This window comes from Vicugna pacos, chromosome 15 (genome assembly GCF_048564905.1).
Source record: "Vicugna pacos chromosome 15, VicPac4, whole genome shotgun sequence".
Classification (NCBI taxonomy): Eukaryota; Metazoa; Chordata; class Mammalia; order Artiodactyla; family Camelidae; genus Vicugna; species Vicugna pacos.
The window spans coordinates 28,586,406-28,612,878 of NC_133001.1; the positions used below are offsets into that span (position 1 = coordinate 28,586,406).

The 26,473-nt window shown below is 41.5% G+C and overlaps 1 long non-coding RNA gene across 1 annotated transcript in view; it reads left to right on the forward strand.

The window, feature by feature from the left end:
* The first annotated feature begins 737 nt into the window (after positions 1 to 737).
* The window catches only part of LOC140685880 (uncharacterized), a 53,515-nt gene continuing 27,779 nt past the window's right edge, over positions 738 to 26,473 (forward strand). The window contains exons 1-2 of the long non-coding RNA XR_012059326.1: positions 738 to 843; positions 6,072 to 6,113. This is a non-coding gene — a long non-coding RNA (uncharacterized lncRNA). The remainder of the gene's footprint in view (positions 844 to 6,071; positions 6,114 to 26,473) is intronic.

Sequence of the window (26,473 nt, forward strand, 5' to 3'; positions counted from 1 at the left end):
CGTGGTGCAAGGCCCTCTAATCGATCATCCCTCTGCAAATGTCAATGGGAGAAATGTGAGTTCCGTATTTATAAAGCCAGAAAAATGGGGGCTTGTCCCCCACCTCCCAGGTGTGTATTTATACACTGATGAATGACCCCAAAGTGGGTTTGTTATAGAAAACGTTCGTGCCAAAGGCAGGAACATTGCATCTGGAAACGCAGTCTGGCAATTAGGCCTCTGAGCCCGGAGGCCAGCCCTCAGGCTCTGCATTTGTTTCCTGGCTGTGACTATCACATCCTTAACGCTGGGGTGAACTCCAGAATTTTGGAATTTGGATCCTCATGGTTTCTACAGGACTGTCCCGTGAGGTTGCTTTTTGTTCTGTTTCAGTTTTGTTTGTCTGTTTTTGGCGCTGGGAGTGGAGCTTTAAAAATCTTGGAATCCAGTGAAATTCAGTGCAGGAGAACGAAAGTCTAACCCCAGTCCTGTCCTGAGAGGACAGCCCTGAGGAATAAAGAGTTAAGTACCCTTTGAAGTAGTAGATGGGAAGTTCCTTGCGGATTTGGGGTGCCCTGATTGGATGGGCATTTCCCAGGAGCCTGCCCACCCCAGCTCCACCTTGGGAACAGCTTGTCTGTACCAAGACGTGACCCCTGACCCCAACTCCGGTCTCTTCTCTCTCCTCAGAACCAGCCTCTCCTTTCCAGCCCTCTAAACAATGGCGTCCTTTGTTTTAAGAAGGAGGGTGAACTAGGAATCACACTTCCAACCTCACATTACAAAGGACAGAAGTGAAAAATTAGGACTGGCGAAGTCAAAAATGGTGCATTCTGCTTGGACTTCCACAGATCTTTCTCCCAGGTAAGGTCTGAGCTGAGTAATGTCTTGGCCAATCTGAGCCTTGTGTTTTATGTGCTTCGGGAGGGAAAAAAAGGGCTGCTGTGAAAGGGTTAACAATTCAAGAGCCCCAAGCGACAGGCATGTCCAGTTTCAGTCGGGAAGAAAGACAAGTGTTTGGTTAGTAACTGGATATGGTTTGAGCTGGATTTTGGCCTCCGGTCCCTCTGCAGGTTAAGAATTGGGGATGGCCCAGTTCTTGTGGTTATTTGGAGGTGGAATCAAGACAGGCGGCTCCGGAAGGCAGGGCTTGGGAGGTGCTACCCACCCCTCCTTTACACAGAAGGAAACAAAGCCCAGGGAGCGCTGGGGACTTGACCCAGGTCATCCTTGTTAGTGGTGCAGCAAAGACAAGAGTGGGAAAGTCTTGCTTCTGGTCCCAGTGTCCTTTCTGGAAAGCCCTGGATTCAGGCAGACACAGATTCAGTGCCGTTTCAGCCTCTTTGCTGTTACCTCCTGTACATCTTTTTTCTTCTCCATCCAGATCCCTCATCTGTGAAATGGGGTTCAAAATAGCTGTTTGGATGGTTTTTTTGTGTATTAAATGAGATGGTCCATGTGAAGACCGGAGGCTAATGTGGTCAAAAAATATTTATTCTTGGGCTACCAGGCATTCTCCCAGGCTTGGGACCATTCACGCAGACAGAATAGCCTCTTCCGAATCAGTAAGGAAGCAAATAAAGCCTCTGAAAACCAGATTTCCTCCTTGAAGTTCTGCACACTCCCAGCCCCTTAGTGAAGGAACCCCACATCAACGGGAAAGGCAAATGGGTTGGGGAGAATAAAAAGAGGCTTTTCTGAGCTGAGAGGGACTTGCCCCAAGAAGCAGCACTGAGTTAACAATGCCCAAAGCAGACCTGTGAAGTCAGAGAGGCCTGGAGATTAGAAGGCCAGGAGGAAATAATGCTTTTCTTGTCTCAGCTGCGGGGGCAGAAGGGGAGCAACAGCTGGCGGGCATATGCAGCCTGTTAGGGGCACGCTCCCATCAGACAGAAGGAAATCCTGCCCGGCGCTGGCAGGGCTGCAGCAGCCGCTGGGGAGCAGACGGTTTGGGGGTCTCGGGGAATCAGAGCTGTTGCTGCCAAGGCTCCCGGCTCTGTGTCCCCCCTCGGCTGCCTGAACAGGGGCCTCCCTCCCCAGCCACTGGCCCCTAAAGCCCTTCCCCTACCCAGGAGGTGTCGGATCCAGTGATGCTATCGACAGAAAGTCCGAGGAAGCCTGGGGTTTATTTTGTATCCACTTCAAAACGCCTATGCATCTCTCCTCCTCCTCTGGCTGTGCCGGATGGGCGACTTTGGCCCACTCTGTTGCCTGGAATCCTCCTCCTCAGCCAGGCCAGGCAGCGAGCAGCCTTCTTCCTCCTCCACCTTTTCCTTGGTTTTCCTTTACTGGCCAAGGGATCAGACTCCTGAGAAAGGGGCCAGGGCTGCCTGCCATCCCCTCTTGGACCTTCAGCCTCTGAGCCGTTGGGCCATGTGACAAGATGCCCGACATTAGCGTCTGCTAATTAATTGGAAAACCCAGCTCCCTGTTGGCCCGTAGCTTTTACAAACCTGAATTAAACGAAGTGTTTATGTGACAGATATGTGGGAGGGATTTCAGATATAATCACCATCAATCTGGCTGCAGCCAAAATAAATTCTGTGAAAAGTAAAACAAACTATTGCACAGACAAAGTAGGCCTTAGGGGTCTCCAGCAATAATCTGTGTTTTCTTATTTAGCCGCGTCTAATATTTCTGCTCTTTTCGGCATAGATAGGATCTCGGCACACAGGGCACTCTTGCTGCAGCTGACGGGGGCGGACACACGCTCTCTCCCGCTGAGTGGAGGGAGAGGGGAAGGGATGTTGCATATTTACATTTAAATTCTTAGTTCAAATAAACCAGCTCTTGGCTGGGCACAGGGCAGGCTGGGGGATGGAAAATGGGGTGGAGGGCATGCTCCAGGCTATGCTCCTCCAACCTGCCTGGGTTAGGGCCGTGGTAGAAAAACCAGAGGCCGCTGGTCCTTCCAGGGAGGGGCTGGGCTGGTACGCAGGCTGTCTGAGCACACTCTCCTTCAGTTATTTCAGCACTCCTGTGAGGGAAGAGAGTGAGGAAACTGAAGCTCTGACACAGTAACCGCTTGCCCAGCTCTAGGAGATGTTGACATTGACCCTGACTCTGAAAGCCCCTGCAGTCTCTCTCCACAATGCCTTGGCAAGCGAAGAACTGCTCCTCTTTGAGAAGCAACCTTCTGCACGTGGGTCAGCCCTGCCAGCCACCCTGCTCAGCATCCCTCCCTCTCTCACAGCCCCTCCCCAGCTCAGTTCCCAGGGCAGGCCTGGGGTGAGGTAGGAGACATTGAGGTCTCCAAACTAACAACAGCCCGTCCTGCCTGAGCACCGCATGAGCCTCCTTCCTGAGCTCCAGCTCCACTCTCTCCTGGTTCCTGCCCAGGTGACCAGATTTGGGACCCAGCAGCCCCTCAACAGCAAAGGCTCTAACTTACGCTGCATAGATGCCTGGGTGCTTGAAGCCAGCTCTCCAGCTCGCCTGACTTGACATACTTGCTGAGACTCCACGATGTTGGAGATACTTCCGCCCTCAGCACGCCCCCATCTGCTCAGTGCTGGTCTGGGCCCGGGTCTAGAATCTTGTCCACTGAACTCAGTGCCTGCCCACCTGCTTTGAATCCCTGTCCTGGCTTCAGTGCTGCAGCATTGGTGGATCTGGTGTCTCATTCTGTCCCTTCCTCAATGTCTAGGTTTGCTCCATGTAGCCCTGTTGGTGCTATCCCTTACTGATTGATTCTGAGATGTGAGAGCCCCACTGAAAATCTACTATGAGGAGTGTGCTTTCCTGTTTTTTTCCAGCTGCCCTTCTGTTCCTTTTTGCAAGAACCCCCATTTAGAGTCAGAAGGCCCACACCCAGTGGGAGAAGATTCTAGATCAGTGATTCAGGCCACAGTTGCTCCTTCTCTCTCCCTCAAAAAAGTAATAGGACAGATTCCCTGCTCCCTGACCACCCAGAAGTACCAAAAAAAGAGTCAGTTATACCACAGGTAAGCTTATATGCACTTGGATAGACCAGAAAGAAAACCTCTCTATGAAATAAAAATGTGTTTGTAACTTTGCAAATCCATTCATTCAGTAATATTTACTGAGTCTACTGTGTGCCAGACACTGTTCTGCAGCCTTGCAATACACATTAGTGAATTAAATATCCTTGCCCTCCTGAAGTTTATATTCTAGTAGTTGTAATGATAAGTGATAAATAACAATGATAAGTAACAAGAAATGTATACAGTATGATAGAAGGCAAAAAATGCCAATTAATGAAATAGAGTGAGGTAAGAGTGATTGGAAGCCCTGGAGCAGGGGGAGGGTTACATGTTCGAATAGGGTTGTTTTGGGCAAGCTTTATAGAGAAGGTGATGTTTGAACATAGACTTGAGGGAGTCAAGGAAGTTAACCATGAGGGTATCTGGGGAAGGGTGTTCTAAGCCGAAGGAACAGCCATTGCAAAGGTCCTGAGGCAGCACTTTGTCTGGCATGTGTAAAGACCAGCAAGTAGGCCAGAGTGGCCAGAGGGGAGTTACCAATGCAGGAATTGAAGAAGATGAGAAAGATAACAGGGGCCAGATCATGTAGGACCCTGCAGGACTTTGACTTTTTTTGTCCCTACTCAAGTAAATCATAAAGGCCTGTCTCTCTCATTAGTCAAACTAGAGTTCAAGAAATTTAACAAATATTTCTTGAATATGTTTACCAAGTCCTGAGGCATACACTGATGGCTAAGGCGGTCGCTGCCTTTAAGAAGTTCAAGGTTGAATCCCAGTGGCTGCAGCAGCTTGGTGTGGAGGAAAGCACCTTGGACGAGGCAGTTAGGAGACCTGGGTTCTCATCCTGCCTTTCCATTTAACCTTAGCCGTTTGTCAAACCTCAGCCTCCTGTCACTGGTGATAATGACCTACGCCCTGGTCACCTCCTAGTTGCTATGGTGATCAAATGAATGAAGGAATGTAAAGACTCTGAAAACTGAAGAGCCCTGCATAAACAGAGAGGGCATTAGGGAATCAAGTTAACATGGCCATTGCCCTGTGTCCCTTTCCTTGGGCCCAGGAGACTCAGTCTGTGTGGTAGTCTTTGCCATGCCCACTGCTCTCTCCCTGATCTCACTGGCACTCACTTCACCTGGTGGGAACCACCACTGCCATTCATTCAAGCTGACGCAAATCTCCAGCATGAAAAATACATCCTGGGCTATCTGCTTTGCAAAGGAAATTTACCCCTTCCTTCTCTATTTCATGCTTCCCTGATCAGATAAAGCTGCATTCGGTGCTAACTTTTAAGTCAAGTATGCATGGCCCCAACCAACTATAACAAAAACAGGCCCACAGGTTGCTGAACACGGTGAGTTTTTAAAATGCATTCAGACAGTGTGAGGATATTAATAGGGAGACACGTATCTCATTTCAGGCTACAAAGCAGATCCCACAGTGGGACACTGGAAATGCTGGGCGCTTCAAGGTTAGCTTAAACTGAAGAGAGGAATTTGGCTGGAGTACAGACATGCCTGAGGCCATGTCCCAGACGCTGCACTTCAGCTCTAATGGCACAGTCTGTCAACTCAGCTCTGTTTTCAGTGGAACTGGACACTCAGTAATGGCCAAAAACAGCAGTTGACTAAAATAATGAAGCTCCATGTAGACAGTGATGGAGGCAGAGAAAGATAAGTCTGGACGGGCCCTTTGGAAATCGTCTTGAACGCTCTTCCTTTACTTCACAGGTGAGGACATTAGGACCTGCAGGTCACATTGTGACTGTGATAATGACAAGGCTCCAATGTCGTTTTCACTGTGGGTACACTTGCCTCCTCTGGAGTGTCAGCATTCTAAATGTCGTTAGCTATCCCTTTTTGTGCGACAGTGGCCCTGGGGACCCAGATCTAGCTGAATGGACATTTGGAGGTTTTGTGGTCCAGTGATGGGGGTGGACTATGTTGGTTACAACAAAAAAGGCCCCTGAATAAGGAATCCAAAGAGCTGCCCAGAGGCCTGGCTCTGAACCTATTTACTGGGTCATACATCTCTTTGACTGTTTTCTCAACTGCAAAACATGAAGTGTGGCTAAGAGAATGTGCATTGACTCTGAAAACTGAAACTATGCACGCGGATTTTTATGACTATTATTTTCCATCTCTCTTTCAGATTCCAACATGCCATTTGCGAAGATGTGGTTCTGAATAAAGGGTAAGTCTCTGAACAGGGGATATGGGGAAGCTGACTGTCCCCAGATGGTCATAGTACACAGAGCTCATCACCATCACAGGCCACCCCCCCCCACCTCCTTATCACATTCCAGCTCCACAGCCTCACCAGCTTTCTCATCATTCCTCAAGGTTATCTTCAGGTTTGCCAGCGTGTCTTCTTCACCTGGAGAACTCCCCCTCTCCTTTAAAATGGTAGCATCCCTAGGACCACTCTTAATTCCCCAGGCAAATTAGTTGCTCTCTTCTCTGTGTGGTGGTGAAAGAAACAAACTCTAGAGCCAGACCATGTGGGTTTAAGTTCCAGCTCTGCAAGCCCCTTGGTGGATACATTATTTAGTCTCTCTGTGTCCCAGCTTCCTCATTTATAAAATGGGGTTAATAAGAAAATCGAGAATATAGGGTTATTCTGAGGAGTAAATGGATTAGTGTAAGTTAAAGCATTTATAACAAGGCCTGGTTCATGGCAAGTGCTACATATTTTCTGTTGTTGTTGTTATTATTAGAATACTTAATATATTGTGTGCAACATAATGAATTATATGTCTCCCTCCCCTCTCTGACTGTTAGAGCTAGAAGGGAGTCCTATTTTTCTGTTTTCTCAATGTTTAACACCCTGTCAAGAACATATTATGTGCTCAATGAACACCTGTTGAGCAAATGATTAGACATAGTCTGTGTGGTTCTGTTCATGACATCATTCAAGTATTTTTTTCCAGTAAACTTCATGGGACAAGCAGTCTGTCAACTGTATCTTCTTATGGTCTTATGAATTGTCTTGTGGTTTTAAAAATATCCCAAGTCTCATTTTTGTTTTAATAACAAAAGAAAGTTGTCTTGGAATTTTAATGAGTAGAACTACAATGTGGAAGCAAGTGAAACTCAATTGGTAATAAATCTTTCACTTGGAGTTGTGGTCCCAAGCCACACTGTTCTTGACATGGTTTCAAGAACGGAGCCCAGGGTTGGGTTCTATTTGAAGAAGAACTAAAATAAAAGAAGATCTCCCCAACGTCTTTGGGGTCCTATGATGTGGAGGGGTATAAAGGACTTGAACAAGTGAAATCCCCCAAAAAGTGACAGATAAGAAGGATATGCGGCATAAGGGGGAGGTCAGAGGGGGTTAGGGTTGTAATTTCCTGGAAGAAGTAGATTTTAAGCCACTGGCTCTACTTCCTGCTCTTTATCTTGTTGCTAAGTGAAATATCCTGAAACTGACATCCAAGAGACTGTCTATCTTCCAGTTTGGGTTTAACTGTCTTCCTATTGTGGTCTTGATTTCCTACATCCAGTTGTATTCTTAAATACAACAAAACGCAGTCTTTCCAAGGGACTGTCAGGTTAAAATTCAACCACATTTTCTTTTTCTGATAGTTACTGTTGAGGATAATAATCTGATAAATGACCATATTTGACAATATTTAGATATTAGCCAAGGCAGTGATATAAATATATGTGTTTATGAATATAATATGCATGCACTTGTGGTTATATTACTATTTAAACAATTTAAATTATGGATAGATACTCAGGAATATCAACACTCTCTCTTCACCTCCTCTGTAATATGATTTGCAGGCCAGTAGACACACAACAGGATCCATCCATTGAGCTGAGTAATATGGTAAATTGTCTGCAAAGATGCCACCAATAATTCCTCCCCTCCCTGGATGCACATGTTGTGTCTTCCATCAAAAGGCTGAGTCTATTTCTCCTCCCCTTGAACCTGATCTGGCCTTGTGACTTGCTCTGGCCAAGAGAATTCTGCAGAAACAATGCTGTGCCAGTTCTGAGCTTTGTAAAAGGATCTTAAGAGGCCCAGTAGCTTCCACTTTCACTCTCTAAGTGCCTTGAGCCACTATGTAAGGACTTTGATTACCCTGCCAGAGAAGGGGACCCAGCCGACCTCCCACCATTCCAGCCTCCCCAGCCAAGGTGCTAGACATAGGAATGTGAAGCCATTTTGGATCCTGCAGCCCCATTCAAATCCTCCCCCTTAACACTACTTGGAAAGGTGATAAGCTGTCTCCCGAAAACCCTGTCCAAATCATAGTATCATGAGCACGTGGTTGTTCTTTTGAACCACTTTGATTTCAAATGTTTTGTTACACAGCAATACATACCTGAAACAAGGGGTAGCACTGGTCTACATTCCATGCCCTGTGTGTCTCTTCTTTAGAGTAGGACAGGCTGGGAAAAATCTCAAGTGCTCCTCTCTCCCCATTGGTCACGACAGACACTGCTGGTTGATACAGCTCTTTTCCATTCAGCCCACATACTGCCTTAAACCTCACCCTGGAGCTCTAGACAACAACCATTAAGCCATTGATAAAGGGCTCTGAACTGAAATGATCTGCATTAGTCATTATGTTTCCAGGTTCTCTGTCAATGAAAGGAAGAGTGGTGAACCCTTGAAAGCCATTAGCACCTCCTTAGAATCATGGAATGTTAAAGATGAGAGAACTTTGTTGATCATCTAACCTGGTAGTGCTGAATGCTGACTGCAGCTTACCTGGGCTGCTTTAAAATTTTAACTGATATCTGAGCCTCACCTCCCAGGTTCAGATTCAGTGGGGCCTCAGGATTTTCCAATATATGTATTCCTTAGAAGTGAAAAATTTGACTTTGCAAATTGAGGTCTGAAAGGGTGGATCACAGTGGGCTGAGTCCTGTTGAGAAATTATCTTAAAGGTCTAGGGATATCAGGGGCAGATGGTCCAAGTACTGAGAGCATTGGAAAAAGGACAGTTTCCTAAGAGGAAAACAAGGGCTCATGTGAGGGAAAGGAGGGAGGGGTAGGCACTCAGGAGAGCCAGCTCCCCGGTCAAAAGATGGACACCTTTTCTTTCTGTCAGGGAAAGCTGTCAAGTAATCTGTGAGGACAGGTTTTGATATATAGCTCCAGATGTGAGTAGAAGGTTCGATCCTTGTTCTGAGGCTTTTCCTGTGGAGAATTTCTTAAATCTCAGACCTGATGGTTAAGAAGAAAGGAGACAAAGTATGAAGCACATGAGAGATGTGTTTGACACAATAGGGTCGGAAAAGTTCAAGGCGCCTTCTCTCTCGGTAACTTCAGCAGGAATGCTAAGATACAACAAGGGGGCTGGAGACCTCATGACAGTAAAATTTTAAGGCTTCATTCATTTTTTGGTAAAATATGACTTGCTGTCAGATATATGAGTTGGTAGCTTTGATGCAAATATATATCGACTCTCTTCTGAAATCTGAAGAGATTTTTCTGCATATAAATAAAACCACGAGAGTGATAAAATTGCTTTTGATCACCTCACATGAAAGGTGTTAGGAATTTTCAGCCTGTTACCATAATTAAAGTGCTGTGGGGAAAAAAAAAATCTTACTTTGAATATCTCTCCTCTGGCCCCTTCTTAAGGGGCACTTTTGGAGAAACCCTCACCCACTTCAGTGTTGTTTTGACCCTAGCTTTGCAGTTTAGAGAGAAGTTACAGCTTTTAGTGACAGCAGAAGAATTGCCTTGCAGTTGAAAACACTACATTGAAATTTGCAAACACTACATTGAAATTTGCAAAAATGAACCAAGTTTCTCCTCGTAGACTCAGTCATAACAGTTGCCTTCTAAAGAGCCCACTTTTGTCAGTAAAGGAGTACCCTGGAGATCTTCCTTTCTTTTTCTGGGTCTGCTTCTTCTTTTTCTTCTTCTTCTTCTTTTTTTTCTTTTTAACTTTTTAAACATTTTAATTTGGCAGGGGGAGGCAATTAGGTTAACTTACTTGTTTGTTTTTAGGAGAGGTACTGGGGATTGAACCCAGGATTTTGTGCATGCTAAGCATGCACTCTACCACTTGAGCTATACCCTCCCCCTGTGTCTGTTTCTTAATCTCCTGTCTGTTGGGTCATGGTAAGGCATAATCTTTGCCTGACCTGTTCTTTCTACAGGTCTTTTTATTTTTATTTTTTTATTTTTTTAACATTTTTTATTGATTTATAATCATTTTACAATGTTGTGTCAAATTCCAGTGTAGAGCACAAGTTTTCAGTCATACATGAACATATATATATTCATTGTCACATTTTTTCCCTGTGAGCTACCACAAGATCTTATATATATTTCCCTTCTACAGGTCTTTTTAAAATTACATATTATATTTACTTTACATACTAATCACAGTTTTTGTTTCACAGTCATGGGGTCAAGATGGGAGAGGAATCATTACTCAAGTGCATACCCCCATCTGCTCACACTCAGAATGTCACAATGGCTGCCTCGCTGGTCATCCTGGCTCCATCCCACCTGCTCCAGTCCATCCCTTGCTCTCTCAATGTTTAATAGTGAGAAGCTTGACTTGGCATATGCCACTACTCCATTCAGAATATTTAAGGGATTCCATTTGCTTACAGAATAAAGTTCAAACCCTTTCAAGGTCCTCTATAATCTGGTCCAATATTATCTCTGGCACTCACCTTACCTGATGCCTTGGATCCAGCCTTGCTGCTTTACTTGCTTCTGTTCCCATTTCTGGCACATTGACTTCCATCCTGCCAGAAATGTCTTCCTCCCTCTGGTACAGCTCCCGCAAGGTCCAGCTCGCTTCCCCTCCACTGGGGAGCTTTCCCCAGTTACTCCTTCCAACTCCCTTGAACTTGAGTGGGGATTATTTGATACTGAGCATACCCTGACTTACATTTTTATATCTTTGTTTATGTGTGTGCTGTATTTTCTTTTCTAGATGGTAGGATTTCATTCATTTATCCAAGAAATATTTATTGTGGGCTAACTACAGATGAGGCCCTGGGCTCCATGGAGAAATGCTGCAGTGAATCAGACAGACAAGGTTCCTGCCCTACTGAGCTTACGGTCTAGTGAGGAACAATAACCACTCAATGTGACAGGTTCTATTTAGGGGATAGTACTGGGTGCCATGGAAGAACATAAGAAGGCCACTTAACCATACTCGGAGGACAGAGAGGCCTTTCAGAAAAAGCAATGCCCTACGTGAAACTTTAAGGATGAATAGGAATTAGCCAGGCAAAGATGTTGGGGAAGACTGTTTCAGCAGAGAGAATAGTATGTGTAAATCATGGAACACAGTCATGGAAGCAGTCAAAGATCAGGGTGGCTGGGGCAGAGAGGAGGTGTGGAGGAGTACTGAAAACTTACTGCAGGAAAGCAATGGCCTAGCCCCGAGCCTTGTGTTCATTTTGTCAGTGGATACTTTTTAAGCATTAGGTTCTTTGGGATAGCTCTCCCTCTAAGAAACAAGACCAGCAATGGAGATTTTTCATTTTCTCATGCAATATGAAATCCACAGGTAGGTGATTCCAGGGTTGATTCGTTCAACAGTTCAATTATGTTAGGGCTTTGAATTGTGTCTCCAGGTTTCTAGTAAACCTGGAGTTCTAATAAAAAAAGATGGACAATGCATAATTGCAGATAGGTTGGGTATTTTCTTTCATGGTCTTAAGATAGTATCCACATCTTCGAACAGCACATCCTCACTTGGCAGAAAGATAGAGAAGGTGGTTAAGGTCTCTTCCACGTTCCTCTTTTTTTATCATGTGAGAAAATCTTTCCCAGACTCCTCCCTGAAGTCTTCACACTAATATTGGTGTGGACTGGGTCACATGCCTGCTTTTAAACCAATCACTGGCAAAGGGGAATCAGATTTCTGTGACTAGTTTAAATCAAACATGATTCATCTTCTGAAACTGGAGGAAGGTCCTATCTTCCCTACAGGCATTGTCACATAGTGCTTAATTGACACTGGAGTTCTTTAGCAAGGAAGAAAGAGGTGATTACAGTTGGGGAGACAACCAACAGTGTCTGCCACAGAGCATCTTCTGAACATACTGGCACAAACTGCTATACCAGAGGCCCAGCAGAGGGAAGGTCATTCTCTTTTCCAGTCATAAAAACTATTTGCATCAATTTTACCCTCACATACAAGATGTTTGACTTTCAACCAAAAAAATATGAAATATACAAAAAAAAAGCAAGGAAAAACACACTGTCAAAAGACAAAGCAGTCAACAGAACTTAAAATAACTGTGGTTTGTGTTGAAAGTTCTAATAAAAAAAGATGGACAATGCATAATTGCAGATAGGTTGGGTATTTTCAGTAGAGAGATAGACATGATAAGAAAATCAAATGGAAGTACCAGAAATGAAATACACAATAACAGAGACGAAGAGTGCTTTCGATGGGCTCATTAGTAAACTTGTTACAGCCAAGGAAAGAATCATTGAAAATGAGGATCTGTCTTCATGAAATTACCCAAATGGAAGCATACACACACATGAATGAAAAAAAGAAAGAAAAACAGAACAGAGAATGCAAAATCTGTGGCACAATATCAAATAGTCTAACATACATGTAAATCACAATTCCAGAAAGAGATGAGAGAAAAAAGACAGAAGTATTTAAAGAAATGATGGCTGATGTATTTATACAATGTAATACTGCTCAGCCATAAAAAAAGAATAAAATAATGCTGTATGCAGCAACATGGATGGACCTGGAGATCATCATTCTAAGTGAAGTAACCCAGAAAGAGAAAGAAAAATACCATATATCACTCATACGTGGAATCTAAAAAAAAAAAAAAGACAGAAATGAACTTATTTACAAAACAGAAACAGACACACACACACACACACACACAGAAAAAAACTTCTGGTTACCAGGGGAAAGGGGGTGGGAAGGGATAAATTGGGAGTTTGAGATTTGCAGATACTAACTAATATATATAAAATAGATAAACAACAATTTCTTCTGTATAGCACAGGAAACTATATTCAATGTCTTGTAGTAACCTATAATGAAAAAGAATGTGAAAACAAATATAAGTATATATATGTATGACTGAAACATGCTGTACACCAGAAATTGACATAAAATTGTTAACTGACTATACTTCAATAAATTAAAAAAAAAAAAAAGAAATAATGGCTGAGAATTTTCCAAAGTTAATTATGAACACTACTCATGGATCTAAAAAGCCCAGAGAACACTAAACAGAATATATACAAATAAAACAAAATAACCTAAGTGTATCATATTCAAACCATTGAATGCCAAGGATAAAGAGTAAAGCTTGAAGGCAATGATTAAAAAAATTATATGCTGAGGAACAAAAATAAAAATTACAGCAAACTTCTTGTCAGAAACTACATAAGGCAGAAGATGATGGAATGACATCTTGAAAGGGCATTGTGGGCAGGGGAGGGGGAGCCTCTGTCAATCAGAATTTTATACCTAGTGAAAATATCTTTCAAAAATAAAAAAAAATTAAGGTTTTTCTCAGCATACAAACAAAAAGCATTGTCAGCCACAAATCAAATGGAAATGGTGTCTTACTATTGTTTAATCTATTACTAGTGAGCAGAGAAGCTGATCATTTTATGTTTTGGTTATGTTTAGTATTGGCTTGTAGTTTGTCTCATATGAATTGCCAATTCATATCTTTCACCCATTTTCTATTAGGCTATTAGTCTTTTGCTTGTATGAGTTCCTTATATATTTTGAATACCAGTCTTTTGCTATATGTGTTAACTAATATCTTTTTGTAATCTGTTACTTGTCTTTTAATATGTTCATGGTGACTTCTGTTGGCACAATTTTACAATTTGACTAAATTAAATTTAATCACTTTTTCCTCTATATTTTTGCATAGGCTTTCCCTTTGTCACATTCTGTAAGATTTTCTCCTAAGGTTTTATAGTTTTGTATTATTTAGGTCTTTAATCCTTCTGGAACTTATATTTTTGAATAGTGAAAGGTAGTGATATAAATGAGTTTTTCCCAATGGTCAGGAAGTTGTTCCAACATTATCCCTTGAATAGTCAGTCTATCCTTTCCCTATTGATTTAAAATGCCACATTTATCATATAATGCATTCCCATATATTCATGGCTCAGTTCCCCCTTTATGTCCTATTGAGCTGTTTTATACCAATAACACAATGTTTTATTTCCCATAGCTTTATAGTATGCTTTGATATTGTGATTGGCAATGGCCAGGCTTGTCCTGCTCAGCTTCTCCCAGGAGATAAATGACATGCCTGCCTGAAGTTTTGAGAAAGGAGTCCTAAAAGAGAGCCCATGCTTTTTTACATTTCTGAAATAGTCCAGCAAAGAATGAGCTTTAGGATGAGGAGTGATAATAACTAGGCATCATATATGGCCTGTCATATGGTCTTAGGTCAACCAGACATGTTTGGTACCTGGTTATTATCATTTAATCTGTGTTTAGTGCAGCAATATGGCATTATAGCAATATAGCAAGAAATTGAACCTGATAATAGGCCTGGATAATGTGGCTTACCAAAAGCGGTTTTGTAAAACTATTCTGTAGTTTTGAGATTTATGGCTGGGGATATACGGGCTCCAGAAAACACTGATTAGGACTTCTCATTACCTGGCAGTTTCCCCCTGGCAGGCTGACCACGGTCAGCACTCATGCCTGTATCTTACTTGGATTTAAGGTAAATCCAAGAAGCTGTGCTCCCCAAGCTCTCCTGCTTGATACAGTCTCTTATCCTTCAAGGTCAACTGCAATGACATGCAATTTGTATACTCTCTATGTGCCTGAGTGTTCCTTCTTACTCATCTTCAAGCCCAGTCTCTGTTTGACTACTTCAGAAATTTAGAACAGCATGCTCTCTGTTTTAGAACTTTATTTTTTTTTCAAATTTGCCTTAGATATTCTTTCATATTTTCTCTTTAGAAGAATTTTAGAATCAGTTTGTAAATTCTTTGAAAAAAAATCCCACTGGGAATTTGATTGTGATTTCACTGAATTTATAGATTAATTTGAGGGGAGCTACCATCTTTACAATGCCAAATCTTTCCAACCAGATGCATGAACATTTTCTCCTTTTATCTGGGTTTTCTTTTATGTCCTTTAGTAAAATTCTATCTTTTTTTTTTCATTTAGATCTGAATATTTTTAGCTTATTCTTGGGTATTTTGTAGTTTTGTGGGTTTGTGGGTTTGTGCCTTTTGTGAGTAAGATCTTTTTCATGACATTTTGTAATGGTTATTGTGGAACAGAGGCAAGCTATTGCCTGCATATATTATTATGGTACTTAGTCTCCTAACTGAACACTGTGAATTGTGATAGTTTACTTCACACTCTCAGATTTTCTAGGTACACACTAACGTTGTCTGCAAATACTGACAGTTTTGTTTCCTCCCTTCAAATCTTTATGTTTCATTTCTTCTCCTTGTCATTTAATTGGCTAGGACTTTCAGGTCAATGTGAAGTAGTTGTGAGCATTCTTATCTCTGATATCAGTAGAAATAATTCTATTTCATCATTAGGATGATACTTGCTCTAGGATTCCAGTTGACATTCTTTATCAAGCAAGAAAACTTTATTTCCAAATTGCTAAGAGTTTCTCAGAATGAGTGTTAAATTTCATGAAATAATTTTTCTGCTTCTGTTGAGAAAATCATATAATTTTTCTCTTCTAGTCTATTAATTGAACAATATTTTGAAATGTTGAACCAACATTGTGCTTGAGGGATTAAACACTCTTTGATTTCCCCCAATTATGGAAATACTGCTTTTAGTTTGCTTACAAATACTTAAATAGGACAGACAGCCTTCGGTTTGCCTGAAAACTGACTGCTTCGAAGTTCTCCCCTGACTCCATTGTTCTTTTATTTTTCTCTAGTGATTGTGTTTCTGGTTATCCTCTTTAAAAGTTTCACTGCAGATTATTTAGGGGAAACTAAGAATATTTGAGACATAGTCTTAACCTTTAAAAGTTGGTATCATAGAGAACAACCAGGGCATACCAACTGGTGATTGGTGTCTGTCAGAAACAGAACACCACATCTGAGATGGGCTGAGGGGTTGGTAAAGGGATGACCCACGACCATGACAGCACTGTTCATACTTCACCTTCATGTAACCAAGCACAGAAAAGTACAAACGATTACATAAGAGTAGAAAGGATGTACCTCCTTGGAGTTAGTCAATCCAAAATCCAGGACACAGATAGGAGGCTACTGTTCTTTTGGTTTCCATGACAACCAGAGGCCAATTTACCATGATGTTAATGAAGCTTGAGCTTCAGGGCCTCTCACTTAAAAGGGCCCCTTCCAAGGCCCTGCTCCTCATTTTGTCTCTGTAATTTCGTATCCTTTTCCTTAAGGAGAGACACCAACTTGTAGAAGCTTTAGTTAGACCCTACAAAAAACCTGGGTCCATCCCTACGACCACCCCAGGCATGGCTCTGCATACCTGCTACCTGGCCTGGACCCAGGGCTCCGAAAGCCCTTTCTGGCAATCCTGACAATTCTCTCAGTTTAGCGATTAGTGTGGATGGCAGATTAAATTACCCTGTTGCTTCCCAGCTGGGCTAGGAGAACTCTGGCCTGACACAGAAGCCGGTGGGTGTCCTGTGGAATGAGGGCTCAGCTATCTCACACTTTTCTCTCTGTGGGGGCACGTGATCAGATGCATTATTAATGCTGAGCTGATCTGGTTACCTTGATTGACACTAAGTGATTTCAGTCTGGGCTATATTTGTCTTCGTGGGGAAAATGACTGCCACAGAGCTGAAAGGTTATTTCCCTCTTCAAATACATTTGGGCCTGTCACTGTGGAGTTACACACCCTGACATCAAAATCGGACCCACGGGCTTTGGAAGACAGCAAATGACATCACGGGCAAAAAATGGTGTCAGCTTCATTTTGCTTTTTCCTTCTCTATCTGAACTCTGACAGAGTAGCAGTTTGCCTGGAGTTTGCAAGGCTTTCAGGTGAGGAGAAGGGAGAATTAGTAGAAGCTGGACTTAAATAAATCATTTCCAGGATACGTTTGTCTGTCCTCCTGGTCCTTCTCTGTAACCATCAAGCTTAATTTAAAATGTTAGGGCTGTGGTACCTAATTAATAAGACTAATAAGTCATTAGCCTGCTATTAAATAAATATTTAACTTCTTAGCAAAATAAAATATTCCTTAATTCAACACTTATTTTTTGTTTGTAAAACTAACAAGGAAGATATTATCTACAAGAAACCCCATCCTTAACTCTGTTAACCTTTCCTAGGGTGCTGAGCATTTAAGACAAGTCTATGAATGACCTAATGTCATGCTTACAATGTTAGGCTATGCAAATGCTGAATGCATATAAGAAATACATCAAACCAGGGGAGGAGGTTGTAGCTCAGTGGTAGAATGCATGCCTAGCATGCACAAGGTCCTGAGTTTAAGCCCCAGTACCTTCATTAAATAAATAGATGAATAAACCTAATTACCTCCCCACCAAAAAAAAAAAAAGATTAATTAAAAATAAATTTTGAAAATTTTGAAAAAAAAGAAATACATCAAACCCAGTAACACGGGTAAAATCAGATCATGCTAGTCTATGAACTTCAATGAGGGAATTTAAGTTAGACTGAAGGGGAAATTTAAACCTACAGATATCAGAGTTATAGTGGCATAAAATGAACCACTGCCCCACCTCATAGGATTTAGTTATTTTGGATGAAGTAAAAGTTAATAAATTTAACAGCTAGTTTTGTTGATGGATGCATCCTCTGGACTTGGGGATAATAAAAGGAGGATTTAAAAAAAAAGAAACTCTACCTACTGTCACTGTCCTTGTTATAGTACAAGCATCTGACTCTTTGTTGTTGGTGTAGAAGGAAAGGACCTCTTGCTGGGTCCGTAACAGGTGGGTTTTGGGACAGAGATGTGATAAAGTTCATTGTAACAAAGACCCGCCTGTAGAAATAGTTCTTGTACTAGTCTGAGTCAGGGGTAGGGAGGCAGAGCTACTGTTTAGCTTCAAATCACAAAGTCATAGCTACCGAACATGCTCCTCCCTCTTGGATCTGTGCCTTGTCTCCAGGAGTGATGACAGCGGGAAGGGCTGGCTTCCCACTAGACAGAAACAGGAGGGAGTGTCCACTGACCTAAGGAAAATATCTCATGGAAACATGGTTTCTTTTATAATCAGAGGCATATAAAAATGCATGTAAACAAGCATTTTTTTATTTGAACATTAAATTTTATTGGTACAGAGCATGTGTTTTGTTATACTGGTGAATAATGTCTTTTAAAAATGAGATTTTGAGATGCCATTCTGCTTATGTCACGAGATAAAGGGCTTTTGGAACATTGTTCTGGTGCAAACCCTTTTAGTAAGAGGGGATTAAACAAGAAGACAGTCTGAGGTGCCAAAATACTTTCTGCAGAGCTCTCTATTAAGTGGAAAAAAGTTTGAGTGTTCTTTTTCTTAAATGTTATCCAAATGGCTTTTGTCTGAGAAACCTCTCTAACTAGACCTCGAAAATCATCAGTTTGCCAATCTTAGTGTGCAAAAATATTTGTGTGTGGATACGCTGATAGGTCCCTATATCCCTGTCTAATGGGGTCAGTAGGAGAATGATTTATTCAAAAACATCTAGTTAAAAAGAAATTTATCTATGAAAGATAAAGGAGGAAAAATCCAGGAATGAAAGTTAATAAACACACCAAAAGTTGCTTACTACCAAAGAAAAAATTATCTCTATCAACACTGACAGCCTTAGGAAGTCTTGGTTGTGGCCCATGATTGTGATTTGTGTTTCTAAGTGCCTTTTAGACTGCAGATGAATTCCTGGAGGCTGGCTGTTTTGATGATGATGATAATTATCACATTTAAGGGAAATACACTTGTTCACATAAACAACAGTAAATGCCAAATAGGTAAAGTAAACAAGGATACTTTGAACAAGGACAAAAATACTGAAATAATAGATGTGGTTGAAAATTAATATTTTCCCAGTTTGGTAATTTTCTTGCATTGTGAAGTGTTTGGACAGATGAGTCCCTGGTCACAGTCACCTGGAGTCACAAGGGTCAGCCTTCTTGGGTTCCACTGGGCCCCAGAACCTGGCATCTTTTTTTTTTTTTTAACATTTTTTAAATTGAGTAGTAGTTATTTTACAATGTTGTGTCAAGTTCTAGTGTAGAGCACAATTTTTCAGTCATACATGAACATGTATATATTCATTGTCACATTTTTTTTTTGCTGTGAGCTACCACAAGATCTTGTATATTTTTCCCTGTGCTATACAGTATAATCTTGTTTATCTATTCTGCATTTTAAAATCCCAGTCTGTCCCTTCCTACCCCCCGCCCCCTTGGCAACCACAAGTTTGTATTCTATGTCTATGAGTCTGTTTCTTGTATTTATGTTTTGTTTGTTTTTTTTTCTTTTTTTAGATTCCTCATATAAGCAATCTCATATGGTATTTTTCTTTCTCTTTCTGGCTTACTTCACTTTGAATGACATTCTCCAGGAACATCCATGTTGCTGCAAATGGCATTATGTTGTCAGTTTTTGTGGCTGAATAGTATTCCATCATATAAATATACCACATCTTTATTCAGTCATCTGTTGATGGACACCTAGGCTGCTTCCATGTCCTGGCTGTTGTAAATAGTACTGCTGTGAACATTGGGGTGCAGGTGTCATTTTGAAGTAGGGTTCCTTCTGGATATATGCCCAGGAGTGGGATTCCTGGGTCATATGGTAAGTCTATTCCTAGTCTTTTGAGGAATCTCCATACTGTTTTCCACAGTGGCTTTCCTTGTTTCCCTCTCCCACTCTTAATGATTGGCATCTTGTGGAGGTGTGTGTATAGCATCTTCTCGGCCTCTGGAAGATTTGGACTTGGGCTGTCATGGAAAATCTTCCCCACTTTCAGATTTCACAAGGATCTTAAGGTCTACAAAGTATGTACATTGATAAAGAAAAGTAATTAGTTCTCATGATCATGAAACAAACCCAGTACTGGCTCCATGGGAGATAGTAGGGTTTGGACTCATCCCCCAATTTTAAAGTTGATGTGATTCAGGGCAACCTTGGTCCCCTCAAATTTTCCTTTATTTCTGAGCTGAAGTGATCACAGTTCTGATCTATGTTCTGTCCTGAAACAGAACAAAATGCCCTCAATTTATTGTACAGTGGGGAGCTCATGGGCTTTCAAAACTGACATCCTTGAGTTTGAATCTGGGTTCTTTAACTTACCAGCTGTGTAACTTTTGGCACATTTGCCTCCATTTTCTCACTTGTCAATGGGGAAGTTGTGAAGATTAAATAACATGATGCGTGGAAATCACCCAGCAGAAGGCGTATCTGCTCAATAAATTTTCCTCAGCCCCTCTAAACCTCTTTTGGGAAGGTCTGTCCTGCTTAGATATATCCAGATTTTCTGGAGGCTGAGGGCTCTTGGTAGTTCTTTTTCACTGACTCATAACATTTTCCAGGATATTTCTGTTTCTGGGTTGTCAGATCCTACAGGTGGTGTTTTGTTTTCAAAACAGCTCTTAAGGTCCCTGCAGTTCCTCACGGTCTGAATCTCCCCCTTGAGTGAGGCAGAGCCCGGGTTGGGAAGGCTGGGTGGTACTAGACTGGGTGGACACTCTGCCAAACCCCTTAGTGAGAGGAAGAGCAGCTCTACACATCTGTTCTTAACCCCAGGGCTCCTCCTGGAAGAAGGAAAGTTCTATAACCCTATAACTCCAACCTCTAGCTTCAAAGGGATGTTGTATCAATGGTTGTGTCTGAGGCAGCATTTCAGGCATGATGGTGCCAAAGGAAGATTGTTGGGGGAAGATGCTTTTGAGAGGTGAGGCATTCCCTGAACCCAAATGCCACCACACAGAGGCTGTCTGTTACACCTCAACATCTAGTGGGATCTGGTTAAGATCTCATGCTGGCTCTACTAGACTGTACAAAAAATAATTAGTGCTCCGTGAACACAAATAGGGATCTTGACAGTGTTAAATTCAAGGTCATTGTTAATTCAACAAACATTTACTGGGAACCTTTTCCCCTGGGGAATATAGATTTTGCCCATTGTTCCACAGTAACAGTACTAAAGGACTCATTTTTTTGTTTGGGTTTTTTTTTAATTAATTGAAATACAGTTGGTTTACAATATTGTATTAATTTCTGATGTCCAGCATAGTGATTCATTTATACACACACACACACATATACATATATATATACTTTTTCATATTGTTTTTCATTATAGGCTATTACAAGGTATTGCTTATAGTTCCCTGTGCTATACAGTAGGACCCTGTTGTTTATCTATTATATATAAAGTAGTTAATATCTGCAAATCTGAACTCCCACTTTATCCCTCCACCTGCTCCTTCCCCCCTGGTAACCATAAGTTTATTTTCTATATGGATGGACCTGGAGATTGTCATACTAAGTGAAGTAAGCAAGCAAGAAAGAAAAATACCAAATGGTATCACTTATACGTGGAATCTAAAAAAATGACACAAATGAACTTATTTACAAAACAGAAACAGACTCACAGACATAGAAAACAAATTTATGGTTACTGAAGGGGAAGGGAGAGGGGAATAGTAGTTTGGGATTAAATTAATGATGGCCATTCTGACTGGTGTGAGGTCATACCTCATTGTAGTTTTGATTTGCATTTCTCTGATAATTAGCAATACTGAGCATTTTTTCACATGCCCATTGGCCATTTGTATGTCTTCATTGCAGAAATGTTTGTTAAGGTCTTCTGCCCATTTTTTGATTGAGTTGTTTGTTTTTTTTGTTATTGAGTTCTATGAGCTGTTTGTATATTCTGGAAATTCAGCCCTTGTCAGTCACATCGTTTGCAAGTATTTTCTCATTCCCTAGGTTGTGTTTCATTTTGTTTATAGTTTCCTTTGCTGTGAAAAGCTTATAACTTTAATTAGGCCCCATTTGTTTATTTTTGCTCTTATTCCTATTGCCTGGGTAGACTGCCCTAGGAGAACATTGCTAAGATTTATGTCAGAGAATGTTTTGCCTATGTTTTCTTCTAGGAGGTTTATAGTGTCTTGTCTTATGTATAAGTCTTTAAGCCATTTTGAGCTTATTTTTGTGTGTGGTGTGAGGGAGTGTTCTGACTTCATCGATTTTCAGGCAGCTGTTCAGCTTTCCCAACACCACTTGCTAAAGAGGCTGTCTTTTCTTCATTGTATATTCTTGCCAAGGACTCACTGTTTACATCAAGGTACTGATCCAGGGATCCTTGGATGGGTTTCCACAAGTAGGTGAATCCCCTGAAACTGTGTGCTAAACATGCATGAGTCTATGCATTTCTGAAAAGAACATCCAGAACTTTCATCCAGAACTCCTCAGAAAGTTAGGAACCACCTGTTAGTTGTGAACTAAATGTTCTCCCTGTGCTCAGCTGGGGCCAATAAGAATCTTGATTCCAGAGTCCCTTCTGGGCCTACACATAGAGAAAATATGATGACCAAGGGTGTGCTCCACATTCCCCAGAGATCCATGCCCAGTATCTGAGCGCTGAGTGATACTGGCTGGACCTCCTTCCAACCACTACCCCTGGACCCTAACCCAGTCTGCATTCAGCTGGAGATAAACCATTTTCCAACTGCCTGGAACTAAGCCACACTCTGGGCCAAAGTTATAGAACAAATGTTGAGCCTGGCCAGGGAGGGTGGTGCTCTGGGCTGTGCTTGGCTTCTCTTCTACTAGGGTGTGAACACCTGGCTGCAGAACCATTATCTCCCTCCCTTCTTAATACAACCAGCTCAGTGCCTGGCACCTGGGAAATGCTTAGCTCATGTTCACGTAGTTGAAGTGAACAGCAGCTGGTAATTGTAGCACCGGGCTGGGAGGGGAAATCAGACCATATAAATAACCATAGCACAAGGTAGAAAAAGGATCCCTTCCATGAGAGAATTGCAAGCTCGGGGCTCAGGGGCTGCAGCACAGAGGGTGACAGGTGATCTTCAGCTCGAAGGCTCGGTGGGTTGATGGGAAAACAGAGAAGCCTTTCTAGAGGAGGAGCCTTAGAGGTGGTGCCTCAGAAATGGTAGAAAGTAGACACGGGACTATGTGAATAACAGGCATATAAAGGAGGGAAGTGGCTTAGGCAGAACACAGGGCAGGGAGATGTGGGGCAAGAGCAAATATCTTGGTTAGGCTGGAGCCAAGACTGCCTGGAAAGGAGTGGCCAAATTTGGTTAGAAAGTTGATAGGTGCCCGCTGCTCTGTGTCCTCCTCACCCAAGGCTGTTCCCCTTGGCCAGTCGGCTGATCTGCAGCAGGGCAAAGCTCCTATGGGTTTATTGACCAAGGCCCCAGGCCAAGGTGACTCAACAAGGCTCAGAGCTGTGCCAGGTTATGCTCTTTACAATTGAAACATCCTGGGTCTCAGTGCAAGGGGCTCCTGCCTGTTGGTTCCTGTAGCTCTCTGCAGGCAGGGAACAGATCTTTAATTACTGAGGCAGCTGACAGTCTTTCCCAGGGGATCACATTTCAGTTATAATGTAGTAATCTGTAAGCCCTGTTCATCTCTGGTAATGAAATGAAGAGGGGAAATGTTAGTGGATTTGAGGTAGGATTCTTTTCTTTCCTTTTTTTCTCCCCTCCCATTCCACCCTCCACACCTCTCTCCTCTAAATTTCAGCTAATCTGTTTCCAGCTGATCTCTGGCATTTTCAATGTTATTACTCATCACAGAGAGAATGTTCTGGGAAACAATTAACATTGAAATTGTTGCTTAGTAGCCTCCATGAGACTCAAATCTCCTTTACAAGCTAGTTCAACTATCTCACTTCATCCAGGCAGCCTTCCTGGATTGGCTTTCCCAAAAGTTTGATTCCTTTATGATGGCCTTGGTATTATATAGGTAGTTTCTTCCATTATTCCTGGTCCGAAAAGAACATTGTGACTATTTCAGGTTCTGGACCTGTTAAAGCATCAATTATATTGAATTATGAACATAAAGAAAAAATTAAGTACATAAAGTCCCTCTTTTAGGCTGAAGACAAGAGGGACAGGGATTCTGAAGTCCCTTCTCTACCTCTGTGTAAAGACTGTCTCCTTCATCAGCCTGGGTGCTTCAGTCCTCCGTCTCTCTCTTCAGAGCACTTCCCCAGGGCTTGCTGCAAGGAAGGGTGAGCTGTGCAGTGGATAGTGGATGGATGGTGTGCAGCCCAGGCCCCTCAGCCCACTTCCCCATAGGAAGCCAAGCATCACTGATTGGAGCAGAGGACAGAAGAAGGGTTTGTGGTCTGAAAGTCCTGGGGACCCTTTATTTGTGTGAGTAGGGACTGTTGCTCTCCTCAGCTCAGAGGGCACAGTCCCTAAGGTAAGCTGTGGGATGTGCTCCAGCTCGGCTTTTGGAGAATGGTGGGGTCAAGACAGCACTGGAAAGCGGTGATGCAGACAGTGCAGCCTGAGGTTCCCCGACTCCCACTGTGTGCACCTGTCCTAGGCCCTCCGTACTCATGCTGTCCTGGCTAGGAGGGGAAGAACATTCTGGATAAGGAGAAGAGCTAAGCCAAGGCTGAGAGGCAGCATGAGTGCATTGATAGCTAAATATTTTCATCACGAATTTAAATAGTAATCACAAAACTGTGCAATTTCTGGCATATTGAAAATTTGGCAACAATAAAACTGTAACATTACTCTTTTAGATGTATCCAAAGGAATATAAATGCCATAGCAATTTCATATTCACCATCATCTGTTTTCAAAGTACATGAATAAGTTCTTTTTTTCCCATCAGAAATCTTATATTGTTCTTATTTCTTTTTGAATCTGCCTTTTATTCCACTTCTCCCATATAATTTTATCTTAATATATTTTTATCTGCAATAAAATGTGTGTATATATTAAAAGTAACTTCAAAAGTCTCCTGTGATTACAATCTCTAAATATTAAAAGAAAACTTTTCTAATGCAAATCAAAACTGCAATGAGGTATCACCTCACACCAGTCAGAATGGCCATCATTCAAAAGTCCATGAACGATAAATGCTGGAGAGGGTGTGGAGAAAAGGAAACCCTCCTACACTGTTGGTGGGAATGTAGTTTGGTGCAGCCATTGTGGAAAACAGTATGGAGATTCCTCAAAAAACTAAAAATAGACTTACCATATGATCCAACAATCCCACTCCTGGGCATATATCCAGAGGGAACCTTAATTCAAAAAGACACATGCCCCCCTGTGTTCATAGCAGCCCTATTTACAATAGCCAAGACATGGAAACAACCTAAATGTCCATTGACATATGACTGGATAAAGAAGTTGTGGTATATTTATACAATGGATACTACTCAGTCGTAAAAAAATAAAATAATGCTATTTGCAGCAACATGGATGGCCCTGGAGAATGTCATCCTAAGTGAAGTAAGTCAGAAGGAGAAAGAGAAATACCATATGATATCACTCATATGTGGAATCTTAAAAAAAAAAGACAAATGAACTTATATATAAAACAGAAACAAACTTACAGACATAGAAAACAAACTTATGGTTATCAGGGGTTAAGGGTGTGGGAAAGGATAAATTGGGAGTTCAAGATTTGCAGATACTGACTGATATATATAAAATAGAAAAACTAGTTTATATCATATAGCACAGGGAACTATATTTGATATCTTGTAGTAACTTGTGGTGAGAAAATATGAAAATGAATATGTGTATATTCATGTATGACTACAGCAACGTGCTGTACACCAAAAACTGACACAACATTGTAAACTGACTATATTTCAATTAGAAAAACAAAAAAAAACCCTCAAAAAACAAAAACTTTTCTAGATTATCCATTAAATAAATTTTTTGTACAATTGATCAAAATACTATAAATATAATACAAATTCTAATAAATATTTAACAAATATACTGTTATTGTAAATACATCTCTTTTTTTTTTGGAGGTCAATCCCACTTTATTTATTTGTTTATTTATTTTTACATTTTTTATTGATTCATAATCATTTTACAGTGTTGTGTCAAATTCCAGTGTTCAGCACAATTTTTCAGTCATTCATGGACATATACACACTCATTGTCACATTTTTTTCTCTGTGATTTATCATAACATTTTGTGTAGAAAGTTTTGTTATAGCAGTGACACTTAATTCTTTGAACTCCTTCCCAGTGATATACCAAAATCACAGTGTGACCTATCATCAAAAACTATTTTTAATGATCTATCAGCTGCCAACTCAATTAGGTCCTCCATCAATTTAGCTGAATGCGAAGATTGGGGAGTCAACTAACTGGGAAAATTTATTCATTGCACTTACTCAGTTTCTTAGTTTCTATAAAGGATATCAAAAAGGCTCTCCTATGACTCATTGAATGACTGTTAATTATATCCTGCACTTTAGATCAGGGCATGAATACCAGGAGGCAAGAATCTCTGGGTGCCGTCTCAGAAGCTGCCTACCATAGCAGGGCACTTCATGCTTCCTGGCTTTCAGTGTTGAGTCCTGGTTGCTTTCTGAAGTAAGAGGGAAAGCCTCACTCCACATCCTTCAACAGAAATATAAAAGTTTTGAGGATAAAACATGTATAAAGAAGTTC